The 6,900-nt window shown below is 45.7% G+C and overlaps 2 pseudogenes; both read left to right on the top strand.

Moving 5' to 3' along the window:
• The first annotated feature begins 2,293 nt into the window (after positions 1 to 2,293).
• On the top strand, positions 2,294 to 2,559 carry LOC103304371 (40S ribosomal protein S29-like; annotated as a pseudogene).
• Positions 2,560 to 4,190: 1,631 nt separating this feature from the next.
• LOC129149568 (tripartite motif-containing protein 75-like) lies at positions 4,191 to 6,900 on the top strand (annotated as a pseudogene).

Here is a 6,900-nt window from a genome sequence, read left to right as displayed (position 1 = left end):
TGTGACTCAGATTGTATGATTAAGTGGAAAAGATTACGTGTTGTTCTGAAAATACATAATTACAACAGGATATTTAAATATATCCTCAGGAAACAACAAAATGCAATAGCTATTAGCGTAAAAGTGCTTGGCAAACAGTTAATATTTCTTTAAAAAGTACAGAAGCATTGATTAGAGAAAACAATGCACATAATTTTAATCACATACAACCCAAGATAACTGAAAACAGTGAGAGATTAGGCTCAGCTTTGACAGCACATATCCAGAGTCTGCCTGAAATGAGGAAAGTGCCGATTCTCACATGGAAGGACTGGCTCAGAGCCCTCACTGCAGAGGGTGGTACAAGAACAAACTGTCACGGGGCTCCTTGGCACTGCACCATCGCAGCTGTCACAGTGGGATCTGAATCACAGTCAGTAGTAGCACCAACAGGACAAGGTGATTACTAGTCAAATTAGACCTCATGCAAATGCAATCTAGAGAAGAGATTCAGAAAGCAGCCTCAACCATGACAGTCTACATTTGTTGCCTGGTGGACACCTATGGGCTTGCAGGAAAAGCCAACCTATGTGGGTCATTACTGTTGAATTTTGAACATCTGTAAAGCTTACACCTGACATCAAGGGAAGTGAAGCAGTCACTGGCGGTATTGAAGATATTCTTGGCTGGCAGGGCAAAGATTGAGAAAACAAACTCAAAGCAAATATACACAAAAGCTCAATGCTTCTGTTCATCTCCTTTATACAAGTGGATTCAAAACCAATCTAATCCTATTTCACGTCTGCATTCAAGTTTCATGGAAGTGATGCCATGGTGATTTCTAACATGGAACCATAAAGGCACCAGATTGTGCAAAATGTAGTTCACAACATTCCTCATGTTGACCTAACAGAGTCAGGGTCATCTCTGACTCTAGATCTTATTGTCCAATCACAGGTATTCTCCTCTTAATGCAAACTTCATAGTCCAAACCCAGCCAAAAGCAATGACAACAAGCAAAGGATGTAGATGAAAATAACTACCATGGGACTCTACAGTGCACTTTGCATACTTACACATATATGGCAAATATTTATTGACTAAAAGAATACTGAATGTCACCTGCAATTGAAATATTACAAAAACATTTAATGACAAGAAAATGGAGTAAGTCTCTTCTGGTCACTGAAAAGGCACTTTTCTGTTAAGGTAGAATATATATATGGGTGAGGCACATTGATTCAATGTTTGCCATAGGAGGCCAATAGGACAAAATGAAGAAATACCAAAGTAACATTTTTCTTATTTTTCCATTGATTTCTTAGAGAAAGGAAGAGAGAGGGAAAGAAAGAGAACATCGATGTGAGAGAAAGATATCAATTGGTTGCCTCCTGCACGAGCCCTGACCATGGCCCAGCTAGGGAAGAGCCTGCAACCAAGGTACCTGCCCTTCACTGGAATCAAATCCAGGACCTTTGGTCTGTAGGCTGACACTCTAATCCTTGAGCCAAATCGGCTAGGGTTGTCTTATAGCTTTTAAATATATTTTTGTAGATTTCAAATAGTAAGGGAGAGGGAGAGAGATATAGAAACCTGGGACCCTTCAGTCCCCAGGCTGATGCTCTATTCACTCAACAAAACTGGCTAGGGCTTAGTATGTCTTTTTATTACAGGAATTTTTCAGCTCAGAACCTAGGAAGGTAGAGGGACAATTGTATTTCCTTATGCAATACTAAAGGCCCGGTGCATGAGATTATTGCACTCAGGGGTGGGGGGTGGGGGGGCGCCCTCAGCCTGTGCGCCCTCTCACAGTTGGAGAGCCCTTGGGGGATGCCTGACTCACGGCTTAGGCCCACTCCCCGGCAGTTGGACTTCTTTAGTGCTGCTGCGGAGGCAGGAGAGGCTCCTGCCTCCATCACTGTGCTGGCCAGCTATAAGCCTGGCTTCTGGCTGAGTGGCGCTTCCCCTGTGGGAACACACTGACCATCAGGGGGCATCTTCTGCATTGAACGTCTGCCCCCTGATGGTCAGTGCATGTCATAGCAACCGTTTGTTCCACTGTTTGGTCGATTTGCATATTAGTCTTTTATTATATAGGATACTGTAGAGGAGTAAGGTTGAAAAAGCAAATTAAATTTGGTAAATGTGAATTTGTAGCCATTATAAATACTGTCTCAACACCAGGGCTTTCTTAAATTTCTATATCCTCATAAAAAATTATGGTGATATTATTTTTTTAAAAATATTTTATTGATTTTTTTACAGAGAAGAAGGGAGAGGGACAGAGAGTTAGAAACATCAATGAGCCTTTGCCTCGTTGCTACCGAGTGAGCAAGATGGGTCACCAGCAGCTCTACTGGAGCCATCCGAGGAAATTCGGCCAGGGTTCCCGTTCTTGCTGCGTCTGCTCGAACCGCCACGGCCTGATCCGGAAGTACGGCCTCAACATGTGCCGCCAGTGTTTCCGTCAGTAAGCGAAGGACATCGGTTTCATCAAGTTGGACTAAGTGAACTTCCGTGAATGGGTCATTCAAGACATCTACCTTATTACAGAATGCTATCTCTTTGTACATAAAATAATAATAAAATAAAAAAAACACCCTTCAAAAAAAAAAAAAAAAAAAAGAAACATCAATGAGAGAGAAACATCGATCAGCTGCCTCCTACACACCACCTATGGGGGATGTGCCCGCAACAAAGGTACATGCCCTTGACCGGAATCGAACCTGGGACCCTTCAGTCCACAGGGCGATGCTCTATCCACTGAGCCAAACCAGTTACGGCTATAGTGATATTATTATTCTTATATACCTGACTCCAAGAGTTTGGCAGTGTATGGGAGGAACAAATTTCCCATATACCATTCTAGTCTGGTCTAAGAATTAAATTAACATTAAACACATTTGTTGCAGGCGATGGGAACAGCAACAGATGTCTGACCAGTAGGCTCAGACCAAACCTGGGTTCAGCAACCTCGGTACTTGGGTTCTGGCTGGGAAAGAATTAGGAGCCAAGACCCCAAACTGTAAGAGAACATTTATTTGGTAAATCACAGAGATAGAAGAAATAATTCTTAGAACAAATGGGCTTAGAAAACAAATTATAGAGGTAAAGGAAGATCCCGTGGATCTTGGGAGTGAGCAAGCTAATGGTAACATGCCTGGGCGGGGAGGGAGAGGGGGCAAGGAAGGATGAAGGAAAAGGGATAGGGGTGCTCTCAGGAGGTTTCTCAGACCAAAGGGTTTTAAAGGTAGAGATTTTTTAAAAATATATTTTTATTGATTTCAGAGAGGGGAAAGGGGAAATAGAAACACCAATGATGAAAGAATCATTGACTAGCTGCCTCCAGCACACTGCCTACTGGGGGTTGAACCTACAACCCAGGCATGTGCCCTTGACTAGAATCAAACCTGGGACCCTTTAGTCCACAGGCCAACGCTCTATCCACTGAGCCAAACTGGCTAGGGTGAGGGCGGAGATTTCAGGGGAGGGACCAGGGGAAGAGCTCAATAGAATACTCTGCAGTTTCCCAGGTGTGTCCTTTCAGGGTTGAGGTCGCCACTGATTGATTGGCAGGCACCAGGGCAAGGGCTCATTATTCAATGCAGCTGGTCCTGAGGCTGATTTTATTGCTTACCTGGGCCTGGAGCTGAAATAATACTGAGGAATAGAGGTTGTCTACAGGGAGGAAAGGTCAGGGGGCCTACTCTGTGGATATGCCGGGTGAGGAAGTCACCCTGGGGGAAGGGTCCCACCCCACAACTGATTGTTCCTTGCTAGGCACCTGGGGCTTTTCCACCCTGGTGACCTTCTGTACAAGCCCTTCTTCCTTGCTCTGCTCGTGCCTAACTGCCTAACATGGGTTAACAAGAAACAAAAACTTTTTAAATAGGATTTTTTATATGCAGGAATTTCACAAAGAGTTGAAACTCAACTAGTGGTCAGAGAAGTGAGACTTCTATGCCATCTGGAGGTGAGGAAAGGCTAGAGGTCTGGATCTTCTGGCGTTGTGGGAGACAATTCACTGGAAGGTGAGAGGAAGAAATGTTTGTTAAGCAAAGGCGGTCCAGTTAATAAGTAAGTCTCTTAGGTGAAAAAGGTACACTAAGTAATAAAAGCCAAATATGCAAATTGTCCCCTATGAAGGAGTTCAACTGGGAGCCTGACTGCTCACTATGACATGCGCTGACCACCAGGGGGCAGCACGGAACATGACGGGCATAGGTGATGCGGCACTGGCAGAGGGTGGCAGTGGAGGCACTGCTGACCGCAATGGGCCCTGAAGAGAGTGGGACCATGGTGGCATGGTGGAGCAGGTGAGTGGGCAGTGCCATGCCAAAGCGGGTGCGAGCAGGCACCCAATCACCCTGTAGATGGAGACCAGCGGCGGCAGTGGAGGGTGAGGCTGGCACCCAGCTACCAGGCAATGATGGAGTTAGGTGGGGCTGCGGGTGCAAGCTGGGGGTGAGAGCATGGGTGCCGATCACCACAAGCCACCCAGAGGGAGCCACTGGTGCACAAATTTGTGCACCGGGCCTCTAGTCTCTGACAATAGTTCTCTTCCAGGTACAAAGGCCCCTTTTCTAATATAAATTTCTTTTATAATTGCTGATTATCTCACAAGTGGGAGATGTTAAAATTTTGGGGGGTGGGGGAGCAGTGCAGGAAGAGTTAAGGGCTTTTCCTAAGTCTACTGCGTTTTGATTGCCTTCAACTCAAAATAAGCCACATCCAAAATGGTGAAAGGAGCTTTTGGGGGCAAAGTGGGCAGATTTAGGAAATTTGAAAAAAAAGTAAGGGGTCCATAGGGAAAGCACAGGGCTGCAAAGAGAATATATACAGAATAAGGGAGCTGCCAGAAGGTACACATTTCCATAGAATAAGGGAGCCGAGAGCTGCAGGTCTACAGTTACAAAATAAAGGGAAGGGAGCCCCTCCTTCAGAGAGGGAAGAGCAAAGCCCAAAGGGAATAGGAAGACAATAAGGGAGAAGAGGAGGAGAACCTCAGGTACCTCACCAGTGGTTTGAGCTCTCGAGTTGCTATAGTGACAAATCAGAGGGGATATCGAGGCACAAAGAACTACAAACTTTATGAACCGTAGAAAAAAGGGACATAGTGGGATTTTCTTCCCCTCCCCACATGGGAATCTGTGCTTGTGTCTCAATAAATTTCCATCCTAAACTATACCACCCTTTGTCCATGGTTTAATTCTTCAACTCCACTTGGACAAGGACCCAGGAATCATCCTGCCCAGAAGACCACCACACTTTCCAGTCCAACTTTCACGTTTCAATGGCATATTTTGAGGTGGCATGTTCTGAACCCTTCAGGATGTAAAATAAATTCTCCCAGGTTACATGGAGAGGTGACCAAGGCTGCATTGTAATTTGGGTGTGGTCCATCCCTCTGTCCCAGAGCCTGTGCAGTTCCCATAGGCCCTGGTGGGTGAATGTAAAGTAGATGGGACTCATGGATGGTGGCGCCCAGTGGAAGTAGATGAGCTTCATGATAAAAGCACGAGAATGAAAGATTGGGTTTATGCCCTGGCCGGTTTGGCTCAGTGGATAGAGCATCGGCCTGTGGACTCAAGGGTCCCAGGTTCGATTCCGGTCAAGGGCATGTACCTTGGTTGCGGGCACATCCCCAGTAGGGGGTGTGCAGGAGGCAGCTGATTGATGTTTCTCTCTCATCCATGTTTCTAACTCTCTATCCCTCTCCCTTCCTCTCTGTAAAAAATCAATAAAATATATTTTTTTTAAAAAAAAAGAAAGATTGGGTTTAGGAGAGAAATATCTGTTTGACTGGAAACACTTGAAATAAACTTAGGTATTGAAGGAAGAAATGTTTTCTCACACATAGCAACTAATGATTTCAGGTAACAACTGTTCTGACAAGAAGCTGCGTAGCTGGCTTTAATTATTTATTTATTTTTAGCTTCTAAATCTGGAGCAGTTGTCCAGCTGAGCTGTGACTGGCTACAGGTTGGGGGAAGGGCTTCTCTTGGCAGCAGGAATTAAAAGGCCATGGGACTCGCAGGACTCATAGGCCACCATCTAAGTGAGGACTGAGGTTTCCGGGGCATCCACTTCTCACTGCAGAGCCCAGCATCCCGAAGAAACCCACCTCAGTCCAGTCCTTCATTCAGAGCCCACTGGCGGTTGAAGCAGCTCTGGCAGGACTCCCAGCAGAAAGCAACTATCCCATCTGTCTGGATGACCTGAGAGGCCCTGTCACCATCGAAGGTGGGCACAACATCTGTCACTCCTGTATCCAGCAGTCCTGGGCTGATCTACAGGACAGGTTCTCTTGCCCTGTGTGCTGTCACCCATGAGAAGAGAGGCATGTGAGGAGCAACACCCAGCAGGAATGATGGTTGACATCACCAAGCTCCTCCAGACCACCAGGGGCAAGAGGCAGGAAGAGGGGTGCTTGTGAGACAAGCACAAGGTCATGACCCTCTTCTGAGAGGACCTACATTTGTTCTGTCCCCTATGCACTCAGCCCTCTGACCACCAGGAGAGGCCCATGGAGGAGGCTGACTGTCATCACAGGCAAAAGGCTCAGCAGTTACATTGAGCCCCTGAAGAAGCAGGTGACAGATGTTCAGAAATTAATAATCATTCAAAGCAAAAATTCTCTTAGAACTGAGAGAGAAGTTGGAAAACCTAAGGCTGGAGTTACTCTCTGAATTTAAGCACCTGAGGCAGATATTAGAACATGATCAAGAAGCACATCTTTCAAGATTAGCTGATGAAGAAAAGGCTCTTGAAAAGAAACTCAGCATTAATATAACCCCATTTTCAAAGTACAATTCCACATCCAAAGACCTACTAAGTAAGGTCGAAGAGTGCACTGCGCTGACGGAAGTGGAATGGCGATTTATCTGCCACGACTTCCATTTCAAGCTCCTTCTCCTCTAG

The sequence above is a fragment of the Eptesicus fuscus genome, chromosome 6 (assembly GCF_027574615.1).
Source record: "Eptesicus fuscus isolate TK198812 chromosome 6, DD_ASM_mEF_20220401, whole genome shotgun sequence".
Classification (NCBI taxonomy): Eukaryota; Metazoa; Chordata; class Mammalia; order Chiroptera; family Vespertilionidae; genus Eptesicus; species Eptesicus fuscus.
This window is presented reverse-complemented; position numbering and strand designations above follow the sequence as displayed.